General features: G+C 36.0%; 1 protein-coding gene and 1 long non-coding RNA gene across 2 annotated transcripts in view; both read left to right on the forward strand.

Moving 5' to 3' along the window:
* The first annotated feature begins 2,643 nt into the window (after positions 1-2,643).
* The window catches only part of flrt2 (fibronectin leucine rich transmembrane protein 2), a 48,879-nt gene continuing 24,618 nt past the window's right edge, over positions 2,644-26,904 (forward strand). Inside the window, exon 1 of the mRNA XM_065257399.2 lies at positions 2,644-2,916. The gene's annotated coding sequence lies outside the window, so the exon portion shown is untranslated. The remainder of the gene's footprint in view (positions 2,917-26,904) is intronic.
* On the forward strand, positions 11,342-14,466 carry LOC135739117 (uncharacterized). Its single transcript, XR_010528832.1, has 5 exons — positions 11,342-11,637; positions 13,199-13,255; positions 13,396-13,457; positions 13,745-13,806; positions 13,966-14,466. It is a non-coding gene; the product is annotated as an uncharacterized lncRNA (long non-coding RNA).

Raw genomic sequence — 26,904 nt, forward strand, 5'->3', positions numbered from 1 at the left:
AATAGCAGCAGAAATATGCATTTGTAACATTTAAACTCAAATCAAATCAGACAGTACAGACAAACGTCCAAAACTAAACAAAAATGAAAATCAGTATATAATGCTCGTATAACAAAAAGAAAAATAGTACAATCCAATCATGATACATAATGCATACTGTAATGTACCCACAAACTTAAATTGTAAACAGATGCTTTTGATGACAACATTCTAACTGAGCCGAAAAATCTGTTGAAACACTTGTTTACAAAAGATTGGATGTGAAATTAAATAGATTTCCGTTATTATAAGTAAAAACTCGAGATTGTACACAAATTATGACAAAAACAGATGGCTGGCGTAATGATCACTTTTGCTTTAATAAGAGCTAATTGACTTGCAGTTCTGTCAGTATATTTGCATTTCAAGGCATTGCATAAAAACTGAACCTACAAATTGCTGATTGGACTTTTTAAACCACAACTACAGTGACAAATATAAGGCCAAAAATAAGGCAGTGTTATATTTGGCCTTAAGTCTTTAGGGAGTAAAACTATTTTAACTCGATAGCAGTTACAACAAGGTCATGCGTGTTTTTCTCTCTCTCTCTCTCTCTCTGTCTGTCTCTCTCTTTCTCTCTCTCTCTCTCTCTCTCTCTCTCTCTCTCTCTCTCTCTCTCTCTCTCTCTCTCTCTCTCTCTCTCTCTCTTTGTGTCTATATGTCTGAGAGCTTTCTATATATATTGAAAGTATTCTTAGAAAAGAAATATGAACTGCTTTATTTGGTCAATGTCTTTTACTAGTTATCTTGCTTTATAGCTTTTTAAAACAGTCAAATATTTGCTTTCAAGAAACTGTACTATAGTCAACAGACTTGGAACTACTTTATAACCAAGCATTATCAAAATAAACAACCTACTGTAGAATGTGACCTGTCAGACACTCAAGCATTTAACAGTGTCATGTTAACGTTTTTAAGGTACTACTTATACTACTACTACTACTACTACGAATAATGATAATAATACAATCATATGGGCAATTATGTCATTTAAAGGGATAGTTCGGCCAAAAACGATATTAAACCCATGATTTACTCACCCCCAAGCTGTCCGAGTTGCATATGTCTATCGTTTTTCAGACAAACACATTTTCAGATATTTTAGAAAATGTTTTAGATCTTTCAGTTGATTAAATGTAATGTTAAGGGGTCCACCCATAGTCCACGACCTTCAAGTCCAAAAAAAGTGCGTCCATCCTTCACAAATTAAATCCAAACGGCTCCAGGATGATAAACAAAGGTCTTCTGAGGGTAATCCGCGCGGTGTTGTTGTAGAAATATCCATATTTAAAACTTTATTAACGTAAATAAATACCTTCCGGTAGCGGCGCCATCTTAGACTCCTCTGTATTCAGGAGAGAGTATTAGCGTAGTGTACGCACTTTTCTTAGTGACGTATGACAAATTCGGAGGGCGGGGGCACAGAGCAGCAGCAGAGTAGCCTCCGTAGGCTGCATAAGCTCTTATCCTGAATGCGGACGCGACTAAGATGGCGGCGCTACCGGATAGGTATTTATTTTCGTTAATAAAGTTTTAAATATGGATATTTCTACAACAACACCCTAATAATAATAATATTACCCTCAGAAGACCCTTTTTTATCATCCTGGAGCCGTTTGGATTTAATTTGTGAAGGTTGGATGCACTTTATTTGGACTTGAAGGTTGTAGACTATGGGTGGACCCCGTAACATTACATTTAATCAACTGAAAGATCGAAAACATTTTCTAAAATATACGAAAATGTGTTTGTCTGAAAAACGATGGACATAAGCAACTCGGACAGCTTGGGGGTGAGTAGATCATGGGTTTAATATCATCTTTGGACGAACTATCCCTTTAAATGCTGTCAAATTATTAAAAACCGTAGTCACTCCTCTGTCACTTATAGTGTGCTGTTTTGCTGGTCAGACAATGAAAACAACAAACTATAATAACAGTGCTTTTTCTTGCGTAGTCCTACATCAAGTAGATTGAGAAATTTGTCTTGAAAACATCTTATTCTCTAAAAAGCAGACCCTTTCTTATGATCCATCATGCCATTATAAACTATGAAGAAAAAAAGCATCTTGTTCTCAGTTAGAAATTTATTGTATTAGACCCGGCAAACATAAATTAAATATCACCGAAGCCTCATACTGGTTGAAAAGCCTTGGATACCATGAGTTATATTTTCCTCTTCACTCAGCAACACACTGACAAATATAGGCTTTATACACAGAGAGAGAGAAAGAGAGAGAGAGATCAGATGACGTTGTTGTCTTAAATAGGTTTCACTATAAAAACATCTGATCTAATCTGGACATGGTATTGACAACAGCAGTACGCTCCTTAGGAGGTTGCTGCCCATTGTCACCCTAGGGATTCATGGGTATTTGGTGAATCCTCTTACACCCACCATGGCTTAAGGGCTTATTTATTTCCCTGAGCTCTGACATCTCAAGGCATCCCTGACCCCTCACCCTTATAACTCCTGCTTTGTTCTGCGGGATGCGACCTCATGACCCAGTCCTTCTTCTCATCTCCTCTCTCAGCCTTTCAGAATCCGCCTGCCCTTCAAATTCCTGTACGAAACTGAAACATGAGCCTGACCCAGTGAGCTCATCGACAGGCGTGGACTTACAAAATAACTCAGAAGAACAAGAAAGAGAGAGTGTAAGAGACGGAATGCAGAAACAAAAGACAGGTTAGAAAGCGCTAGGACCGGCTCATGGGGGTTAAGTTACATACAGCCAAAACTTACAGTTTTATTTTCAAGTGTGACACTGGACGTTAAACCGGAAAACACTTCACTTATTAGGAGTCTGGAATTGGTAAATAAGTACATCCAGAAGACTACATTTGCCCCTTTGACCTGCTGTGACCAAGTCTATTGGAAGTAAGTGACTGTTATTTTAATAAAGTAAAAAAAAGGAAGTGGTGAAAAAGATGCAAGACAACTATTTTACAGTTTCGCTGACACATCGAGGAACATCTTTTGTCCTTGGGAAAATTTGAGTTTTGATAGTTGCATTTTATATGTAAGATTTTCTGAAAATTATTTATGGCAGGGTTTTTAAATACTACCTGATTCTGTATTCTGCTCAACTATGTTTCTGCAATATGACCTTAGTGTTAGTAATATAGGGATTTATATGTAAAGTGAAGATCCAGCATTCATTGGGATATAATGTATATACTTTTGAATTATTCAGCCATATGCGTATTTTTGACGTAGATGTAGAAGTTGATGTATGTACCTGCTCAAGTATGTGTCTGTGACATGATCTTTTTAGTAGTTTTAATATTATATAAATTTTTGTGTAATTTATGTGATTAGATTTATGTGTAAAGTGTACATTTATCCCACGTATAATACTTTTTTACTAAACTACTTTAGAGATATATGGTACTAAGTTATATAAATCCTTAGAGGTTTATCTAATAAATTTTTGACAAACTGGTTGATTTTGTTGATCTGTAGTGTAATACATCTGTAATGTATTTACCTAATCTGGAATCCTTCTGTTTTGGTTCTAAATAACAACGCGCACGCATACACACAGTAGTAAACAAATTAACACATATGCATATGTTTTATATAATAGTTTTACTTTCGTGATAATTAATACTAATGACTTCAGCTTTATCAATCTAGCGATTTTTATTTATAAATATATTTACAATCAAAGACGGTCTATGTCTCCAACATTTCTGTATAATTCACTGACATAATTTACTGGCACCTGGGATAAAATCTTTATACATTTTTCAGAAATATCAATTCTCACTTCAAAAGATTTTTTAAAGATGTATAATTATTAAATGATGTGTGTTGCAGAATTTACACATGCAATGCTTTTTTAATATCCAAAAGTTGTACGTTTTTAGTGTCTATCAAAGGTACAGAATGTTCGTATACTGTAGTTGGTTTCATTGGATGCACGCGTGTTGTTATGGCCCGAAGTTAACAGTCTGACCAAACTGACCTCTGTAACAAATACCTTGAGGAAAATAAAAATGTTTCCAAAAGACAAGGAGAGACAGTAAGCATAGATTGGTGCTGGGTGGATTTGGCAGAATTTAAGGATCTGTAACATTGTATAAATTCATTAGCTCAGTGGGATGGTTGATATGCTTTAAGGTAAATTACTGGTAATTATTTTTTTGCTTGTTATAAGAAACAATCTGGATATGGATGTCTGTATGTTTCTTTTTTTCTATCTTTTGCTCTGTAATTTTACTGCATTGTACAGCACATTGGAACTATGGTGGTAGTGTGTAAGGCGCTATATAAATAAATAAACGAATGAACATCTACTTAATTTTAAGTTAATTTTGTCCAAGTTAAGTAGGTCCACAAAGCGTTTTTTGTTTATTTTGTTGCCACTGAAATGAACCGTCTATAGATGGTTTCATCGGATATGCACCTTGTTATGGTTCGGGGAGAGCGGGACACAACCTAACACTTTTTGACTTTGGTTCTATTATTTAAAAAATATTTAAGTCAGATTAATCATTTTTTACACAATCAATACACACATCTCTGCTACAAATGAACACTTAAAGTTTGTTTGTGGGACCTACTGTTATTGTATAATTACACGAAAGTGACAGGAGTGCAAATGTTACAACTTACCGCATAGGTGGGGTTCATTGTAACAAACTGAGGGTTTGTTGTAGCACCCGCTAGAAAATTTAGTTTAAAGTAAAATAATTCAATGAAATTCTGTCTATATACTAAAGGTGGATATATAATAGATAGATATCCACACATTCATTCATCCATGATCCTTCATCTAACCATTCTTTTATTATGCATCAATGCATATAAATTGATTTTTTGAAAGGGCTGCACAATTAAGACAAAAAATAATAATAATTGTGAGTTATTTCCCCTGATATTGTATTAACAGTTATCATTTTGATTAATAGTATTTACATTTAATAGTGTTTTCATTATCAACTGCAGGCTTAATTGCAACACTCTGTAACCGTTTAATACACTGTGTAAAAAAATTCAATCCCAGCTATCAGTTACTAGGAGTTTCTCACATGTTTCAAAATGGTGTTATGTTTTAGGTAACAAGACGATTAAAATAATATAATGTTGGATTTGGTGACTTACACACCCAACTCAGAAATGAAAAAACACAAGATGAAGAAATTTACTTCCATGCCTCCAAAACACTCTTTGTTCAATATCTTAAACAAAACACATATTTTTTTACAAATTCACAGGAGATCATCTTCTGACAGTAAAAGATAAAGACCAAAAGCACAGATTGCTCAGCCCTGTAGAAATATAAAATATGCGTTACAATTAACCCTGCGTTAGTTTTTGCCCCGTCACCTCTACTTGTCTAAACCAAAGTGAACTTACGGTCCGTATTTATGTATCATCTGGCTAGTGGCTAAACTGATAACTAAATTGATATCTAGTCAATTTTCCAATTTGGTTCAGAGTTCCCAAAATTGTAAGTCCTACTGTATACAGTAAACAGCAATAAAAATGGTTTAAAATCAATTTCATTGCTTAACACAACATATATTATATTATTACATGCTAAATTATAATATGTAGTATAATATTATATTCATTAGGGGGCGGTTTCCCGGACAGGGATTAGATTAGTCCTAGACTAAAATAAATGTGAGAGCTGTCCAAACTGAAAACAACTTGCACTGACATATCTTAAAATACATTTATGCCCTTTGTTTGCCTCAAAATGCACAAAAGTAATGTTTTAAGTAAGGCATGTTTGTTAAAACTAGTTATTTCTTAATTAAACTAAGGCCTAGTCGTGTCTTAAACTAATCCCTATCCGGAAAACGACCCCTATGTATATTAAGCATGTTTAAAAAAAAATAAAACTTGTCAGAGGAGTGGAAAAAGTAAAGAAGTCCCTGGCCTGAAAGCATGGCTAAAGTATGCAGAGGATAATGTTACATTACAAAACGGCAGTACAAGTGCAGGACGGTTATAAAGTTCTAGAGCCATGGCTGAAATAGTCATAGGCTTCTAGGGTCCTTTCCCAATATACAATTATCATCTCAAGATGACCGCCAAACTCTCCTGCAAGAAAATAAACAAACAGAGTTAGGAGTGGGTTAATGTAATTAAGCTCAAGCGCAGGGTAGGGCGTTTATTTAATTAAGTAGGCTATGCTTGTTCTCCAACCACCATCAATCATTACAACTGGCAGGTCTAGTGGCACTTGGTATGTTATTCCTCCTAATGCTGAACTATCAGAAAAAGGAACTCATATTTTTAATACACAGCAGGTATTGCTCACATCTTAACACAGGGCTTGAGGGGAGGTTTGGGGAATGGCAGCTGTTTCTTTCCTACTTTTTTTTAAAACTAGATTGTAAATAATTTGACTTTTACAGATGATTGCTGTAACACCACAGGGCAGCAATAACTAATTGGTAGTGATGTAGTACCCCAGACTGGTCTTGAGACCGATCTCTGCTTTCTCGGACTCGTCTCGGACTTGTTCCTTAAAGGGATAGTTCGACCAAAAATGATATTAAACCCTTGATTTACTCACCCCCAAGCTGTCCGAGTTTCATATGTCCATCGTTTTTCAGACAAACACATATTCGGATATTTTATAAAATGTTTTAGATCTTTCAGTTGATTAAATGTAATGTTAAGGGGTCCACCCATAGTCCACGACCTTAAAGTCCAAAAAAAGTGCGTCCATCCTTCACAAAATAAATCCAAACGGCTCCAGGATGATAAACAAAGGTCTTCTGAGGGTAATCCGCGCAGTGTTGTTGTAGAAATATCCATATTTAAAACTTTATTAACGAAAATAAATACCTTCCGGTAGCGCCGCCATCTTAGTCGCGTCAGCATTCAGGAGAGAGTATCAGCGTAGTGTACGCACTTTTCTTAGTGACGTATGACAAATTCGGAGGGCGGGGGCACAGAGCAGCAGCAGAGTAGCCTCCATAGGCTGCGTAAGCTCTCATCCTGAATGCGGACGCGACTAAGATGGCGGCGCTACCGGAAGGTATTTATTTTTTTAAATAAAGTTTTAAATATGGGTATTTCTACAACAACACCGCGCGGATTACCCTGTCTGAAAAACAATGGACATACGCAACTCGAACAGCTTGGGGGTGAGTAAATCATGGGTTTAATATCATTTTTGGCCGAACTATCCCTTTAAAAGACTCCGTCTCGGACCACAGTGGGAGGAGAAGGACTCGTAATTTCAGAGTCCTCGAGACCAACACATTTTTTATGTTCATATAAAAAAACACACAACACATAACAATATTAATAAAATGCAATGTTGATGGCCATTATTTGAATATGACATCCCATGGTGCAATGCAAAGATACTGCATTCAGAGCAGTTTATTTATCTCTAGAAAAATAGGCAGAAGATGATGCATGTGGTAGGGATTTTTTTAATGATAATAAAAGAACAGTCCATATTAAGACGTTAAAACGGCTCCTCTAAACAGTTCCCAAAGTAGCTTAGTCTGTAGGCCTAACTGGGGTGATATTAAATCATGAATATGAAACGGACATGTTTTTATAGTCTTGGTCTCAACTCAGACTTGCTTCCTCAAAGACTCGAGGTTTTAACTCGGACTCGACTGTATTTGAAAACCAACGGACTCGGTCTCGACCCTTCAAAGACTCAATCTTGACTCGGACTCGGCATAGGCGGTCTCGTCCCCATCACTACTAATTGGTTCTATAGTTTCACTTATTCTGTAGCATGGAGAGATCAAGTCCTACCTGAGTATAATGAAAATTGCCCATGCATGCTGAGAAGCAGTAAAAATGACAGACAAATGAATATATATAAATATACTGTCAGTTTTACCGCTTTCCCACCTCATGCGAATGATTTCCTCTAATTAGGAAACCATACTGTATTATTTTTCACTTGTATTTTCTGTTTCTTTCTTCCTCACTCTTGGAGAAAGGGTGTTTTTTTCACTCAACAACTAATTCACAGTGAGGTTTTGGGGTATAACAACACAACCCATGTTTTTCCTGGAAGAGCATACAGCTGCTAAAATAACAACTTAATCAAAGGATATGCAGAGTCAAAAGAGGGCTAGTCTTATACTGGATTTTTGTTGTCATTCAAATCCAAGACCAATAAGCAAAGGCAAGAGAAGACCTAGTGTATTGAAAGAATATAGTTTTGATCAAGGCTGAAGGAAATACAGCTGCATACCCAGAATAATCTTCTAACATATGGAGAAAATTAAAGATTTTTTAGCTTTTAGGTTGATATTGATACCGTTGTTAAACATTAGTTAGAATGACAGCAGTTTAAAGCCTCCAAACATCTTCAATGCATTTTCTGATAGATTTCATTTGTCTATCACTTAATAAAACACATGCACCCAGCTTTCAGTGACCACTTGTTGAGCAGAGCTGGTTTCGATGTATCTGCTGCTCACATTCTCACTGACTACATTTGGAGATAAGGTTTACATTTGAGAACCTGACTGATGCCACCAGAGTGCACGTTACTGAGATCAAAGCCACACAGATCAATGTGTCTGAGCAGTTTTTTTTTGTCTTGGGTGAAAGTTGTATTAGATTTAGCCTAGGCGTCCATTTGTGGTTCAGACAGCTCTTTGGGGCTTTTCCAGTTATGTCTGTGTTTAGCTCAGCATGTAGCGCACATCACTAATGCCACCTCCAGTTTAAACGAAACCAAGTGTCTGGCCCAATGTCAGGACTTACTCTAGGGCAGTGGGACACTAATTGAAAACAAATTTCAATATTAACCAATGAAGTTAACACAGCTTTGCTAAAAATGATCACACTGTGCAGCAAGTTAGACATTGTTTTTAGACATGCATGTGTCACCAAAGAGAAAATTTAGCTTAATCAGATTAAGTTTGAACATCTAGGTGCTGCCTAAACAATATGCCTTATTTTTATCTCACCCAAAATTAAGTTTGCCAACATGATCTAAATCTTATGCTGTTTTACACTTACTTAAATTTTCTGTGGAACACAGACAGAGATTTTAGGCACAATTTCAATGCTGCTTTTCATACAATGAAAGAGAACGATGACCTGGGTCCATGACCTGGTGAGATCATCATCACATGTGTTGTGATTATGTGATCACATAAATCATTAATTAAACTGTATTTATGAAAATAAAAACAATTGTGGGCTGCAGACGGAACATCTGTTACGTTATACTTTTTCATTGTCCATCACTTTGACGGACAGGGACATAAAACATAAACGTCTTTTTTATATTTAAGTATTAATATGACATTTACATACAAGACATTTAATAGCTTTTGTTTTCGGTCACATTTTTATTTTCAATCACAAACTTTCTGTCAGGAATTCGGCGGAAGAGAACCCAAGTGCAGACGATGTCGGGGTTAAACAGGAAACACTTTATTAAACACAAAAAAACAAAGCCCACGTGGGGGCAAAATAACACTGAACAAGAAACTTTCACAAATAGACAGATTACACTAGACTAAAGACTTAACACAAACTAGACTGGACTGGATTCGACTAGATTTAAACACTAGACTTGGAACACACGACTTGAACTGACACAAACAGTACAAAATGAACCAGCACAGGACTATGGGCACAAAGGGATTAAATATGAAAAACTAAACAAGATAACAAGGAAAAGCAGGTGAGGTGAATGAACTAATGATTACAATGAACAAGGGGGCGGAGACAAGAGACGAGACACCGAAGGCACATGACTCAATAAGGTCATGAGCCTTCACATAGAACATGGGACTGCCAGAACCCTGCCATTATGACAAAAACATAAATATAAAACAAGACTCTTTGGCAGGATCCTGACCCTTGCAGGGTGAGCATATAAGCTTAAAGGGGGGGTTTAATGGTATTTCAAGCATTCTGACTTATTAACACAGTTATAGAGTTGTTTCCTCATGCTAAACGTAGGCAAAGTGTCAAAACAGCAGTTGGGCGTGTTTCAGAGTATTTCTGTGCCGAATGCACTTCGCCAGGGTTCGTACAAGTTTCGGCTAATTTTTTTCGATTACGGTTCTAACTGACGTTTCAGGGGTTTTCGATACGTATCACTTCTTTATATGGGCTTCCGCCGGAAAACTTCCCCCGGAAAACCCCGCCCAGCCGTCAGTCAGCGGGAGACGCTAGAGCTTGCTAACAGCTTATCACGCCACTCAGCCTTGTTTAATTTCAAAAGTCAACAATGGCACAACAAGAAGTGTGTTTTTGGATGTAAGGAGAAGACATCCAGCCTTATGGAAACAATGGATATAGTTTATTATCCGAATTAGCAGCGGAGTTTTGCGTGTGTGTTTGATGCGGTGGATTTTCATGACGAGTTACACGTGGTAAGTAAGACTTCTGTCTTATGTTGGAAATAGGCGCGTGTATATTATATAAATGACACGAACATGTAGTGAATCATAAGTTAAAACAGTGTTGTATAGTGTTGTATGACTCGTACTCGCTCCTCCCGTGTTATAACTCCTCCTTCTGCATTTTTTCGTACGTTATCGGAAAGATTCGGTAAAGCTAATCTTTCTTTTATAAATCTGATTAAACTAAAGACTCTTCAGAGATATAAAGGATGTCATACTACTCTATAGGTACTCCAGATTAATATCAGAAATGCAGAAACAGCGTGTGTTACGTGAGCTTTAAGCTAGAATGTACATTTATCTATATGTAAGGTGAACAGATAAATAGAGAATATGCCTCTTTTTACATATTCATCACGACACTAAATACAGATGAATTAATGATTTTTTTAAAGTGACAGCGGAGGCCGGAAAAACACGCAAACAACACAATGATACACTCAGGCCCGGATTAACAAAATGTGGTCCCCTAGGGTGACGTACCCCCCCCCCCTTTTAAAGTCTTGTCATTCAGGGCTCCAGACAAACTTTTGTTACTAGGACTGTAGCCCCTGACTGAAAATTTTAGGAGCGCATGCAGGGGGAGAAGCGTTGTGGCTGCATTTGTTCAGCTGGGCCATGGTAGGATCAAATAGCTTGGCTGTGATCCTCTTTAGGATGGTAGGAGCTTCTCTCAGGGTGCGGGCTTCAATTTCAGACCTTCAGCACATTGCCTTGCAATTGTTTCCTATGTGCAGTCTATTGCGGCAAACTGAAAGATTCCATGAGTGGAGAGTTGGTTTGTGTTGGCTTTGCAAAAGGGCCAGTCGGTTTCAGTTAGCGTGGCAACAGTTCAACAGTTCAATCTTTCAGAAAAAAATCTGAAAAGCCTTTTTTTTCCAAACAATATTAGAATGACAATCGGACAGAGCCAATCCAGTGTCTCGTATATTCACTGTTAGATGTCGCTGTAGATTTAGCAGCACTGTACTGTAAAAATCCACAGTACTATACTGTATGTGTACATTACAGTACAGTACTGCAGTTCATAATGCATTCTGGGTAAATTTGTTTGAGCGGGAACATTTTACAGTATATTTTGGTCTTGATGTAACCTTGCTGTAGCCATTGCTGTAATGTGCCAGGTGTACTTGCAATAATCAGAGAAAGTGCGCCAACGTCAAATCACACAGACAGAGGGAGCGCACAACTCTTGGCTGCAGCTGAAGGAGGACGATTGATTTCTGTCAGTTCGGTAAGTTTGAAATATTTCTGTTTCATGAAAACTTAATTTTTAGTTTAAGAATGTTGTCAATAGTTTGTCACAATATTGTTTTAAACGTGCAATGAGAGAGAAAAACGGTCGCCAACAAAGTTTCAATCTCCCTCAGAAAGTAAGCTCACGTTTCACACAGATGTCTACCGCTGCTTTAACTCGCTTTACACCTTTTTTAATGAATATAGGGTTGTTTTAACTAAATTATGACGGTTTGTTGAGTTTATATTGTGTTGAAAGTGTGGTGACAATGAAACTATTTTTAACGAAATGGACAAAGACAACCCGCCAGCGCGGTCTTGCGGTCCCAGCATAACGGTCGTTTATCTCGGCGTTTCATCCGTTCAGTTAACGTTAGCGTCAGAGAAAAGTATTAAGTTCGACTGTTTGGCAAGGCTGACTCGTGGTTGTAAAACAGATAGGACTTGACACGCCGTACACAGCATAGTACCGAACTACTCCACAGAAGTGAAAACAAGAAACCTCATATTTAACTGGATACATGCATCGAACTCATCGCAGCTTTAACTTCGACCAAATATAATTCAGACCTGGGCTCATCTTAATATCAGATGAACGAAAGGGATTGCCGCGCTTATTGTTGTTGTTATTATATTACGTTATATCAGCAAAAGCAGAGAATATCTTCTCTTAAGCGTTTTACACGCCCAGTAAGTTGTCCAATACATTTTTATGGCATATTGTTTCCACCACTTCAGATGCATTACACGCTGTATATAAGTTTCCAAAACACATCAAATCAATGCACGAAAAGAGAATGGGCTCCGCATTTACGTACCTTTGTCTTCTCGTCTCTGTCATCTGATCCTTCAACTCTGGATGTAAAATAGTCCATTATAACATCGTGTAGGAAACTGGCATCACCAGGATTGCTCAGATTTAGGCGATCATGTTTATCTTTAAAGTGAGCAGCTAGCTACTAACTTGTTAAAAAAACTTTGCGTGAAATAGTGTTACACCGCAGCCGTCCGGGTAAAACATTAAAGGGACAGTCCTTTTACCTTGTCACTATAAATCGCTATTTTCTGCAGTAAACGAGACATTTTCAGAGATTTTCTGTAGACAAGATGTTATAGAATAATAATTAAAAAAGACTTATTTAGATATTTATATATAATATAACAACTAATATATATATATATATATATATATATATATATATATATATATATATATATATATATATATATATATATATATAATGTATATATATAATGTTTTACAACTGACTTAACACTTACAGTAATGTTTTATTTGTTAGCATAGCATGATATTAGATTTAAACACTTAATACATTTTTAAATCAATCACTTTGTCTCTGCACAATGAACATTATCAAATATTATTAATGTTGTAAAATATATTGTTCATTGTTAGTTCATATTAGCTAAGGCATTACCAAATGTTAAGGAATAAACTCTTATAGTAAAGTGTTACTAAGTTTTCTTTTACCATTTCCTTCACAATGTCTACTTATTTCTATGGCTAACAGATTTTGTAACATTTGTCTTTTTTACAGTCTTACCATTGCTTGTAAGTCGGATTGGGTAAGATGGATCATCTTTAAAGGCACCAGGCAAGTACATGATGTACAGTTACAAGTCATGTATTTTTTGACTGCAATATTAAATGCTTTCACGTCACATGTAAAAGTACACAGGAATGTGCTGATCACTTTTTATTTGTAGTTTACATGAGTGTCATTGCACTTTTCAGGAGTTAAGGCAGATGTGGAGGCACAACGGGTGACACCAGACACACACCAAGCACATTGTTCGGTAAGTTTGCACTTTACCACTACAGTTTCTTTAAATACCCATGTATACACTCATTCACAATTCCCACACACAACACTGTAACACGACCATACACAACATGTACACAATTGTCTTAGTTTGCCATGTAGAAATATACAAACAGAAATATTCAGACTTTGGTTATAAGAAATTTAATTTAATAATTGTATTTATTTAGCAGAGGTGTCCCTGGACTTTATTGACAAAAGATTTTGTTTTCAGAATAAAAAGTTGTGTCCAAATCAGTAACAATTGTACTTTCTGTTCAGGACATTCAATCATGACATGATCCAGGTGGATGCTGTCCATTGAGGAAAGAGTTTGTTCAGCGGTAAGTGAATCTTCTGTATTTTAATGTAATTAGGTGTGGAACAGTAGAATAAGAGCAAAAGGTTTCAGAATAGGAGTAAATTCAAGGCTGAGTTTAGTTTTTTAAGAATCTTTTTCTATCTTATATTTGTTGACTTAATGTTTATGATATTTCTAACAGGTTTCTGGATATAATTAATTCCAAAGATGGGAAAAAGTGCACATCCAGACAAGGAGCAAGCAAAAAGACAAGGAACTTGGTGCAGAGAAAAGCTGTGGCCATTAACCCCCATGTGAACAGCTTCATGCAGTCCCTGATTGAGTTCGAATGGACGACTTCAAAGTAAAGGCCACTGTGGTCTGTCTGCCACAGTTTAATGCATTTATTTTTAGTGTTAAATGAAATTCAAGTAGAATATTTAAAACTATGGGCCAGTGTTCTTTTTACCACAGTGAAATGTTACCTTTTAGTCGATGATGGACTTTAAACTAAAAACTTCAAACTATGGAAGAGTGTTCTACTTGCCAGAGTTAAATATGTTACAGCAGGGGTCTCCAAACTTGTTTATACTTGTTGATTTTATTTTATGTTACTTGATTATATGTTTATTATTGTTTAAAATCTTGTTTTAAATATGTTTTGTTTCGATTAAATGTTTTTTAAATAAAATTTTGATACAAACATTGCTTGGATTGCCTTTTAATTCATTATGTCATGTCAAGGATAGCATTTTTACCATATTAATAACTATAGATTTAAACCTAAATATCTAGCTATTTTATATAATATTATTGTAATAACTGTAATAAGTAATAAATAGTATTTATGGGTCAATATAGACATTACAGTAAATTACTGTAAAAATAGACTACTGTAATAAAATATTGTAAAATTACAGTACAGTACTGCTTTGTAACTATACAGTACTAGTTTGTGTACTGTAAAATGGTATTACAGTACAGTACTGTAAAACCAAAATACAGTAACTTACTGGCAACCGTGCTGCCAGTACCGTACTGTAAAAATACAGGGAAATCGTTAACAGTGTTGTATATAGACTTACCAACACTTTACTATAACAACCAGTTACAAAAAACATTGTAACAGGGATCCTTGGTGGACATTATTCTGTCAGATGGTCCTGCAAACAGCAACTAAACTCTTGAGGTAAATGCGCCAAACACTTTAAAAGTCTAAAATATACTCAATAACAGCTGAAAACATAACATTATTTCTCAAAATTGAGTCTATAATTGCAATAGATTGTAAATGTAACGTTTTACTTACAAATACCGTCTAGGTTATGACTGTAACCATGGTTTCCTGTGATAAAGATGAGTCAGTGAAAACCACAGAGGGCAATAAGTCCTCATCTCTCAAGAAGCAAACAGGTCAACTTCCGCTTGACCATAACTTTTTCAAATCTGCTTCACAACCTTGACGCAGCAAAGAGAGCTGTCAGACACTTTCCCCACTCAGCGCTGGCCACTTGTGCCTTACATAAACAACAGGAACAAGTTGGCGTAAGAGGTTCAGTGGAATTCCACATATATAATGCTTCAGCTGCTCTTCAAGCAAACGATTGCAATGCAGTCTGTGCTTGCAGATGAAACGGTCACCAAACCAGCTGTCTAAATGTCACTCGCCATGAGAGCATCACTGTGGGAACTGATTTCAGTGTGGCAACCTTTGGCCAAGGCAACCAAAATAATGTGTGGTGAATTGTATGTGGGCCTATCTTTCATCTTTTTAGTCATTTTTAAAATTATAAGCACCACACTGCATGACGACGCATCTAACCTGACGGCTGAACCTACCTTTAAAAACACGGTTTGGCAGGAGTTGAAAATGCGATTTGAATTAATCATGTTTGATGCTGCGGTGCACCAGACCCGAAATTATCTGAAAATGTTTAACAGTGTAATCCGGGCCTAACTTGGTCCAAGATACTATTGTCAGAATCGACTCGGTGGGTGCAGGGGGAAGGTTTTGGCTGCATCGTCAACGAATCCCAAACCATCCCAAGGAACGTCTTTCTCTGCTGGAAAGTTAAATTGCCCTTTTTGATGTTGAGCTGTAACCCCAGATGCTTCTAATGACATGTCAGTCGCTAGTGAGATGTATGTAGTTTGGGATATGGATCCCCTGAAGTCTCAGTGAAGCAAGGGCTGAATAAAAAGTGTGTGGGGAGAGGGCTAGGCTGAACGGAAGTACTCGATATTGGTAAGCTTTGCCTCCAAATATGACCCTGAGAAACTTCCAATGTTTGGAAGGATGGATATGTGGAAGTATGCATCTTTTATAAAGGATGTGTAGCAGTACACACATTCGTACTGAACCGTTTCAAGTAAAGGACTTTTGGTTTGGTGCACAAGTGTACAGGATGTGATCTTTAACAGTAGGCTTGTTATACATATGGAACATACTACGATCAGAGTTTCCACAAGAACCTATTAAGTAGCGGACTGCAAGTTTGTTTATTAAAGCTGTTAAAGGCGAACACGGTTTTATTCCACTACGCTACTTTTCCATTGTTTTTCTATGTAAAAATGTGCTAAACAGACATGTTTGACCGATACATACACATTGCACGTCTGTTGCAGTGTCTCACACATGAGCACCAAGTTTTAAGATGTAATGTCAAGTCTTTTTACTTTTACAAGCAGGGCAGCTAATTAATGTTATGTCTACGACAGTTGCAAGGTTTTGATTACAGTAGCAAGTCTGCATGGTAATTTCCGTTATTCCCTCATGTCTTATTCTATTTTGATATTTATTTATTTTATTTAAACCAGGCAGGTGTTTTATTTAAAAATCTGTAAACAATTCCCTTTCAAAGATTCCCTTCAGGAGTGACCTTCTTACTCAGGCGGGGGCTGTGATATTTCACTCCTGACCAGAAATATAGGTATCAACTTTTAGACCAGGGTCTCTCTACTGAGGTTGTAGAGACCATTTTGAACTCTCGAGCTCCATACACAAGGAAACTTTAAAAATTAAAATGAAGGGTTTTTACTCTTTGGTGTAGTGATAGACACATAGATCCAGTTAACTGTTCAGTGGCTTCAGTTCTGGAGTTTCTTCAAGACCGTTTTACATCAGGTCTTGCACCCTCTACTTTAAAGGTTTATGGAGCGGCTATTTCAGCCTTTCACATACCTCTATCTGAGGGCTCCTTAGGGAAGCACCCTCTGGTTTTACATTTTCTGTTTTAGGATTGATTACAAGTGTGTTGACCTTTGCCTGTTTTACGGATTACGATTGTGGATAACACATGTTATGTGGATTACTTCCAATAAAGAATTGCATTTGGATCCGAACTCTTCATGTCTCGTGCAGTCCGTAAAAGTTGGTTAGAAGAACTTTGTAATTTTGTGTGTGTTTTAATTTTTTTCACTTTAGCATGATAGGCTGTACCTGTTCAGAAAAAACTGCCTGTTTAACTCTTTCCCTGCCATTGACGAGTTAACTCGTTAATTTGGAGAAAACGCTACTCTGCCAATGACGAGTTTTTCCAGCATTTCGTATTTCCGTTATTATCCACCAGGTGGCGCTCTTACCCAACTATTAAAACCTGGAAGCATACACTAAGGCCAAAAAGTTAAAACTCAGTGTATGTTTTGATCATCGCTCTGAATTTGATCCCTATCAAAAGTCCTTCACAAAAATGCAATTTTCTTAGCTTTTTGATAAAAATTTAGTTTTTTGAAGAAACCTACCCATATTTGAGAGGTGATAAAAAGAGAACAAATAAAGGTAGGATGATTTTTTTTGGAAGCAGAGGGTCTGTTCTTTCATTTGATATATTGTATGTTTATATATTTAAGAACATTTTCTGGAAGGCATTAAACTTTTGTGTAAATCTAAAAAAATGCTGGAGCTGGCTGGCAACATTTTTTAACCCTCATAAGACCCGATTTTCCTGTTTGCAAGAGGTCCGTGGGGGTAAAAATGACCACAGAGTGATTACAAAAAATAAATACATTTTTAATGATACAAAATATATATATATATATTCAACTACACCTCAACTACACCATTAGCTTGACTGTAAAATATATTTTTTATATATTATTTATATATTATTATTTTATATTTACATGAATGATGATCTAAATTTGATTTAAATTGTTTTTAGATATTGATCTAGATGTTATGTGTTGATCTGATTTTCTAATCTGCTGGTTAGAAAAAAACATAAAAGGATTACAATTTAGGAAAAGTGTGTGTTTGTGCATTTTTGCGTTTGTGTGTGTTTGTGATTGAGCATGTCTTTTCTATATATCATGTGTGCTCTAGTACCATGCCTTCTTTTCTCTGTTAAAATTTTCAGATTTATTCTGGATGCATTGATTATTTTTTTTTTACAAATGAAAAAAGGATTATTTGCATTTCCCATTAATTTTGGGGTCATTTTGAACCCCAAGGGCCTCTTTTGTAAAAAACTTCATTACACATCTTCAGAACGACAGAATCAAGCCCAGTTTTTTATATGAATATTGACAGATAATCTTGAAAAATAACAAAAATCTTATACCACTGAGATGAAGGGAACAATTTTTTTAACTAAATAAAAATGGGTTGGGGGTCATTTTGACCTCAAGGGACATATAAGGCTTAAAAACGCTGCCGGGAAAAGAGTTAAAGGGAAAACATAAACAGATCAATTACCCACTAAGATCTGCAATACATTATCAGGTTTTGTGCTTAAGTGTACTCTATTTGTATCTTATATACTTTAACCATCTGTACCATAATTTACATTAACTCATCAGTACACAACATAAATACATATAGTAGTAACATCCTAATTACATTGCATTACAGTATATTACATGGTGATAACCTGCGTCAGGCCCAGAGCACACATTTGAAGTACCCCCCACCCCCCCCAAAAAAAATCAATAAAATAAAAAAGTATTTTCATTCAGGGCACAGACAAACTTTTTGTTACTAGGATCATTGCTGCCCCTGACTGAAAATTTTAGCAGCGCAAGCAGAAAATTTCGGGTCAGACCTTAAATAACTCTGCAATGCAATTATTAATTTTTTTCCCTAAAATAACTGCATTACTGACAAATAATTTGGTAATAAAGTGACTAAACTCTATATGCATTTATTGCGCATTATGCACAACTGGTCAAATTTTCAGAATATGATTTACTAACAAAGATTCATACAACCTCCTTGACTAATTCTAGGCATTAGATACCCCAAAAGATTATATTTACAACAAATGGTACAATACAACATTTCAGCAAGATATAGATGTCTTTTAAATTAGCCAAAGAAATTTTCAATACTTATCTTAGATTAGCAGCTAGTAAATAAAATCGCTTTATTTAAATTGTAACTGATTTGTTGCAGGTGACATGCATTATTTAATTAACTATATATATTTATTTTATTTAACTATATATACAATAAGTTATATTCAGTGTTATCTAGTTAGCATATTGTAATGAGTGGCATGGCTATATATATACTTTCATCCTTTACACGTTTCTCATCCTCTATCCAGTTTTCCCGACCTGGGCACCTGATGTCTAAGACCTTTATTTTCAATCTCATCTATAATGTTTTTGTGTTCTCCCGCTCTCTCTATCTCTCATTTCTGCAAGGACTAACTGACCTGTCGCCTTCTCGCGGTTCTGAGTGAAATGTGAGGTGTGTTAACTTCTCGCGGTGCTGTGTACATAATCAAAAACTCAGAAATATGACAGTCCTGTGTTAAAAGAGCAAACATTACAATTATGAATTGTAATGATCATTTTTGAGGGAACAGTTGATTTTTAAGATTTAAAATATAAACTATAGACAAAGGAACTGTAGCACATAGAGTTATAAAGCTGGTTTTGACATGTATGATTGATATAGCTAGACATGTCCCTAAACATTGACAGCATTTGTGTTTGGTTATAGATGAACAAGATGCAAATCTGTATTTGTGGTTGTTGAGAGTCTGTGAGGAATTTCCTGTAACATAGCAACTACAACAGACAAAGACTGAGTTTAGCTGCAAGTTAGGCCACAAATTAACATTTTGGACCAAGAAAAACTAGGTGCTTGACATTTCTTTGGAAATAAAGTACACATCACATTTATGTACGAGCGCACATTCTGTTTCCCATTATATATAATACATACATAAATATTTTTGTGGTACAAAACGTATACATATAAATATATAGATTATTATTAAATCTGTAAATACTCAACCTGACAAGATGCTTATTGTAGATAAGCTTTACCCCATGTCTGTGAGCGCTTGTGTATCCATGCCCAGATTTGTCCAAGTACAAATAAGAAGTGATGTGGAGTGTTTAAGAGTTAAGAAATGTCAGAATGTACCCTCAGTGGAAACTGTAAAAAGCCTGAATCTGAGACTGAGGAACACCTCCACTTACATACTCTCACACACATATACCCACAGGGGGCTTGTGTATATTGAGGTTCTTGGCTGAGAAATGCTAAAGGAAATAAAAAACTATGCCTTTATAGGCTTGTGGGGGAGTATTTGAAATAGAAAAGGACAACTTTAGAAAAGGAATAAAGGGATGGACGGAAAATTAGCTGGTCTTAGGAAATATCCAAGCACTAATGTTTGTGTAAATAAAAGTGTTAAAGGGGCCATGGCACAAGACTTTTTTAAGAAATCAAATAAATCTTTGGTGTCCCCAGAGCACATATGTGACCCGTCACGGAAACCAGTGACACAAGTATGCAGCACAAGTTTCGAGATAATGAGAAACTATTTTTTTTTCAACATTTGTGATTTTCGTTTTATTGCAGAATCTGTTGAGATCACGAAGAAGCCTCTCCATGTTTGAAATAGCAGTTTTTGTATATTTAAAAGCGGACATTTTGCGTACATTAAAATCTATGTACGGTTTCCATGTCCAGAAATTGTGTTAATAATAAACAAAATACTACTTAATGAAACTAATATTGCGTTCCAGGCAGGTTTTTGAGCCCGTAAATCACGCCTTCAAAACCACGACTCAAGACGCATTCCAGGTAACCTGTAACCCATGTTTTTCTAACCTTCTACCCATGAAAACTCACTGGAATGGCAGTCAAACCCGTGACTTCTCACCCATGAACTCGTACTAAATCGATGTACTCCCAGTTCAGAGTCGTGGTTTTGACTTTATCAACTTTATCAACACAGCTACAAGATCTGTGTTCTATAGTGGAGTAGAAGACAGAAGAAGATAGAAGACGTTAGCAGATGGCCAAAAATAAAGTTGCCAGATACATTTGAAGAGTTTGGTTCCAAAATGCAATAAACGCCATTTTTGAAAAAAATGAGTTACTGCCAGAATCAGTATTATATCAGGTCAGTATTTAAAAGTAAATTCTTAATTTTACGCAAAATCCTATATCCGCCGTGTTATTCTGTCATCTTTTCTCCCTTTTTTCCCAAAACACGATAAATGCCACTCCTCCTTTTCTACAGAATGCAATAAATCCGCTCCACAAATTACAGCGCACCATTCACGCAATGTAAACAAACAATGGCGGTGCGTTGAGTACACAGAGTCCTAGTTTTCCTCATCTACTTTGTACTTTGTGATCAACAAACAAACAAAAACAAAATATTATTTTAATGCCATTGATAAACCTGTGATGGTTTTCTGTAACGGGAAAGAAACGTAAGCCATCAACATCTAATAATTTATGCAAGAGGCACTCGGGAGACGATCGCTTGTTCTCCTGACAGCATCTGTGAAATTTATGTGATTCTAACACATTGACCCCAGGGGATCTTATGAAAAACTTTCCATAGTTTTACTCAAAGTCAACGAAAATCGAGCAGGACCAAAACATTTTACAGCTGATCGCTGTGAAAAATGTTAAGCGACGATGTCCCAAAAATAACCGCAGCAATGACAGTGTTCTTAATATGACAAAGTAAGTGTTTTGATTAATGACATTACTGTTTATTTTTTTATCAGTGTATAACACTAGTCAACTAAATGAATATAAAATGCCAAAGATGAATGCACATTTATATAGGTGATTGATTCAATAGATTTATAGCATTTTGAAAAAAACTTGTCATGGATTTATTGCATTTTGTGGAAAAAATAATATTTGAAAATCAAGTTATGGATTTGAATTTTTTATGTTTTTATAACCTAAAGATGCTATGTGAAAGTTTGTAACAGAAAATAGTGGTTTTCATCTTGTCACTTTCTTGGTATAGAAAACACGTTTTTACCTAAATTTATCAAAATGGATTTATTGCGTTTTGGAACCAAACTCTTCATATATACGTATATTAGTATATTATATTAGTGCAACCAAAAGCAACAAACAGACATTTTTATGTTGGAAAACCGTTTTAATAAACTTTGCTAACACGTTAGAACCACTGGGGAACAACACCACTTCTGTTGCCTAAATGCGCGTGCAGGCTATTTGATAATGTGAGCTGTAAAAGGGTCTATTATTATAATAGGAGCTCCTTATGACATCATAAGGAGAGCCAAATTTCAACAACCTATTTTTCATGTGCTTGCAGTGAATGGTTTATCATAACTAAGTTACTGGGTTGATCTTTTTCACATTTTCTAGCTTGAAAGAAGCACTGGGGACCCAATGGAAAAGTCAGATTTTCATGCCATGGCCCCTTTAAATTTTTTCAGCATGTTGTGAACTATCCCTTAATTTCCTTCATCCATGTTCTGAAAAAACTGGAAAAGAACATTGTATGTCTCTTTCAAATAAATAAAAGCTCCAAGAAATCTTCAGGAGGGGTATGATTGTGTTATTTTATTATACAGAAGTGCTTTAAAACAGCACTATCCCTGTTCACAGAAAATGTTATGTATCTTTACAAGTTTTGGTAAAATGTGATTACTCCATTTTTTATGCCAAAAATGTAACCATTCTGTAACTGTACCATGACAAACAATAATATGTTCATCTTTCACCAAAGCAGAAACCACAGTTTTCCTGCAGGGAAAGAATTAGTTAAATCTTGCTCCTCTGTTGCAGAACTGTGAAGTATATCATGTGATTTAAAAGCGTAGTCACATGCTTTTTAAATAAAAGTATCACTTCCTTTTTTAAGAAAAATATGCCACATAACCCTTGAAATTGTGGGTGTTACTGCTGCCAAGCCTCCCACATATGTAATAAATGCACTGTAATTCATTTCATTCCATGGAGAAGCATTGTGCCTAGGGCTTAGCAACAAAACAAAATAAAATGTTTTAAAATGTTATAAAAAGTATAATCAGGTTTTAAGGGATTTGCAAGGTACTTTTGTGCATTGTGTGTGAGACAATAACAATAGAAGAATGGATCTTGTAATTAAGCTAACAACTTAATGCACGCAAACTTGAACTGTGTCTCTCTGAACAATAGTGAAAAGGCAACCCGGAGGTCAAACAGATGCTATTAAGTGTAGCCCTGGTGAGAAATAAACATCTTTGTAAAATCTGTGCACTTAATAACTTAAGCATTTGCACTGTGTGTGTGGCAGTATGATGAGTAATGAGTGTCTGTCTGAAGAGGAAAGGCTGTTAATACAATAGTGAGGTTGGACTGTACACATCAGTTTTAAGCTATTAAAGTAATTATCTCCGACTGCTGAACCAAGCCCTTGCGCAGCCCATCAGTCAGCATCCCAGTCAAGGCAGGTCACCTCTGCTAAGGTCAACGTGTGTTTGACCAGTGAGTAATGGCACAATTGGCCTTTCTGCTGCATGAGTGGAAATGCTTACCTATGCTGTGCAGCAAAAATGGCTGCATTGACAAGACCTAAAGGACATAATTGCTAGAAAGTGCATGTGTGTAAGAGATACCTGACACTGCATGTTTGTTACTAAATGCTGTCAAAAGACTTTTATTTCCACCTGGATTTAGCATAAGAGATGGTGTGCAGAACTGTTTTTCTAGCTTAAAGCCTGGCTAAGCAGGAGTTAAGACAAAACCAGCTGAGGTGAGTGACAGCATCTGACCGCCTTCTTCAGTGCTCGACTTGACTGCACGTTCTCGTGTTTCACGCCAGAGAAAAACAACGACATTCCATCCATGTCTGTTATACTGCAATAAGAGTCGGGAAGAGACGCACAGGTGTCAGCAGTGCTGTTATGCCTTCAGGGATGTCAGTGTGAGAGTTTGTCTATCTGTGTACAGAAAGCATAAAGAGCTCTATTGATAAGAACAAGTTCTTCTTGTTAACCTATCAGTCCAACTGGCCCAAAGCCAGCAAAGGCAGTCTTGAGGCATGTTCTGACATCAAGATTACTCAGACATTACTGTCAGTGTCATAGTGCCCTACAGTATAACATAATGAGAACGGGTTCGAAATATTCACACTCCATGTAAGACTCTAGGTGTTTATACGTTAAGAAAAAGACTTTGAATGTTGTTCTGTTATTTTGTTGTTGTTGGTTTTGGATCTGGCCATGAGATATACAATGACTGCTCTTGTTGAAACACTATAACATATAAATCTGTAAAAAAAAGTTTTTTTAGTAAAAGCAAAATAAAGACATTTTTAGTAAACTCTTAGGTATTCATTTCCTGTAGTAGTTAAAGAGCACCAATTATCCGATTCACAGTTTTACATTTCCTTTGGTGTGTAAATGTGTATTAGTACATGTTAACGATATGCTAAAGGTACAAACCCCAAAGTAAACAATGACGCGAGTTATCATCTCCAACGTAAATCTATTTTCTTGGACTTCAACAAACACACGGATTGTAGGCCAATCAGGGACATGCGCTTTTCAAATCGATGGGTTTTGTACAAAATTCATGCGTTTCAGGAAGAACAAAAATGTTGTCTTATTTTTCATGTGGTGCCGTATATCCGAGAAAAAAGATCTTCTAAAATGGAATAAGGCAAGGGCTCCATCGAGATCTGGTTGGATCATTTGAAGTTGTGTTGCTATTTGCTAATCGCAGCGATCTTCTCCCTGACCCCGCCCACCTGCCATACAATATGACCGTAAGCAATATGTCATGAGCAATTCGGTCCCCCCTGGCAATTCGGTCTCCCCTAGGACCCCGACTGGTACCTAGCACTAATGCCTTCTCAAAAATTTGTCATTGCGATATCTTGTCTGCGTTAGCCGACTAGCAAAGCTAATTATGTTGTACAAAATAGAAACATACAATTTTTTTTAAATAAAAGTTAACAAAAAAATTATATAATAAACTAATATTCATGTTGCAGACACGTCAGTACTTTTGTGTCATCATCTGCTTTACAAAAACAATACTTTTTTGTAAATTATTAACATACCTTACAAAATGCATTTTTTTTTTAATAGTAAAAGTGTAGTAATCATGGCTAATTAATTATCATTTTAATGTGTGATTCAGCTATGTAGTAATCGTGTTTTGTATAAGTAATTTATTAACTTTACACAGTACAAAAGTGGAAAGGGTACAGTATAATAAACTAAATAATAAAATGACACAAGCAATGTGTAGATCTCCCATCTATAGCCTTATTTATGTACTACTATATGAAACATATCATTTAAAAGACATCAATTGTAATTTTAACAACGTTTTAACTACATAAATCATAACGCGATTTTGTAGGAATTGTAATAAGGCGCTAAGAAAACTACCCATGAGGAGTTTTTCAGCCAATGGAATCACGCGGGGGTCCTAGGGGAGACCGAATTGCCAGAGGGGACCGGATTGCTCATGACACCGGTTTCACACCGCAAGCGTGAGCAGCGCGTGGCCATTGTGCTTTCACACCGGCTGCGTTTGTAGCGCATACTGTGCAGTTTAATAACAGTATAACAATCTCAAGTTCACATTACTTTATTTTACATGCATTTATGAGCAAAACCTCTTTAAGACGCTTTTTGAAGGTCAGTGTAATTTATATAACTATGATTTGTTTAATCCACATTGTTTGCGTGCTGTTCTGGTCCGTGAATTGACAGATATAGACACAAAACACAATTATAGACATAAAAGGCCCATGGCACATTATTAAATCTGTTTCTCTGAAATTTTATGATAAAATAAAAAAATTCACTCAGTGATTGACAGCATGATGATGCAGTCGATCGTTTTCCTCTTCAACAGTTTAAGCATAAGATTTAAATTTATAGATGTATCTATTTCTGTGAAGATTATTAAAATAGATATGAATTCATATGCTGTGATTGAATAACAGCGCAGTCTACATACAGTGTGTTTTTAAATATTTAATTGCTTTCTTTGAAATCGCTCAAAGTCATGACTGTTTGAAACACACATGGAGTCACTTTTATGATATTATGGTAAAATGACACCTTTTCGCGTCAATACACGACCATGTAAACCATAAAAAATGCACTGTCACTTTAATTGAGCGTGAGCAGCGCAGCAAAAATAGAGCAGATGCCGAAACGATTGCAGCACTGATGCTTTAGCGACGCTCCTGCCACGCGAGCACGTGCTGCTCACTCGTGCAGTGTGCATGCTTTAACTTGTTAACATGGGCACAAAAAAAACATGCGCCGCTTACACGCTGCTTACGCTTGAAACCGGAGTAAAGAGAGATCGTTTTGAGGAGGGAAGGAGATTTGTGTTTTTGATTAAAGATTTTAATGGCACATGCATTTTTTTTTAAATAATGAAGCCCACAGTGAAGTCATTTGTAAAAAAAAAAAACACAATATTCCAAAACAAATAACAGTTTTTCATTTTATTTTCATGGCGACTTTGAAGTCTCGGAGGTTCAAGAAAGCTACTGATAATAATGTCCCTCTGAGTAAACCACAAAAAGGAAAATATGAACCACAATACTACAGCAATCTATCATATGCATGCTCTAAACAAAGAAATCAGGGCTTTTGCCAAAGGCGTAAATGTTTCAGATCTTAAAGTAGATATACTGTAGAAACCTGATTCCATTGTACAGTTGGTAGCATTCCACATGGTGAACTAATGCCTTTAGGTATTTTATAAAGTTAGAAAGAAATAATAATGTTAACCATTGTTTCTGGAAAACCATGTCTGGAAAAATGTCACTATACACACACATGTTATGGAATAATAAATATAAATGTAAATACATGCCAGAAAACTTACCACAAAAAAGTGACTGACAAAATTATATCTTTATAGCATTCAAAAACATCAATGCAGAAA

This window comes from Paramisgurnus dabryanus, chromosome 12 (genome assembly GCF_030506205.2).
Source record: "Paramisgurnus dabryanus chromosome 12, PD_genome_1.1, whole genome shotgun sequence".
NCBI classification, from domain to species: domain Eukaryota; kingdom Metazoa; phylum Chordata; class Actinopteri; order Cypriniformes; family Cobitidae; genus Paramisgurnus; species Paramisgurnus dabryanus.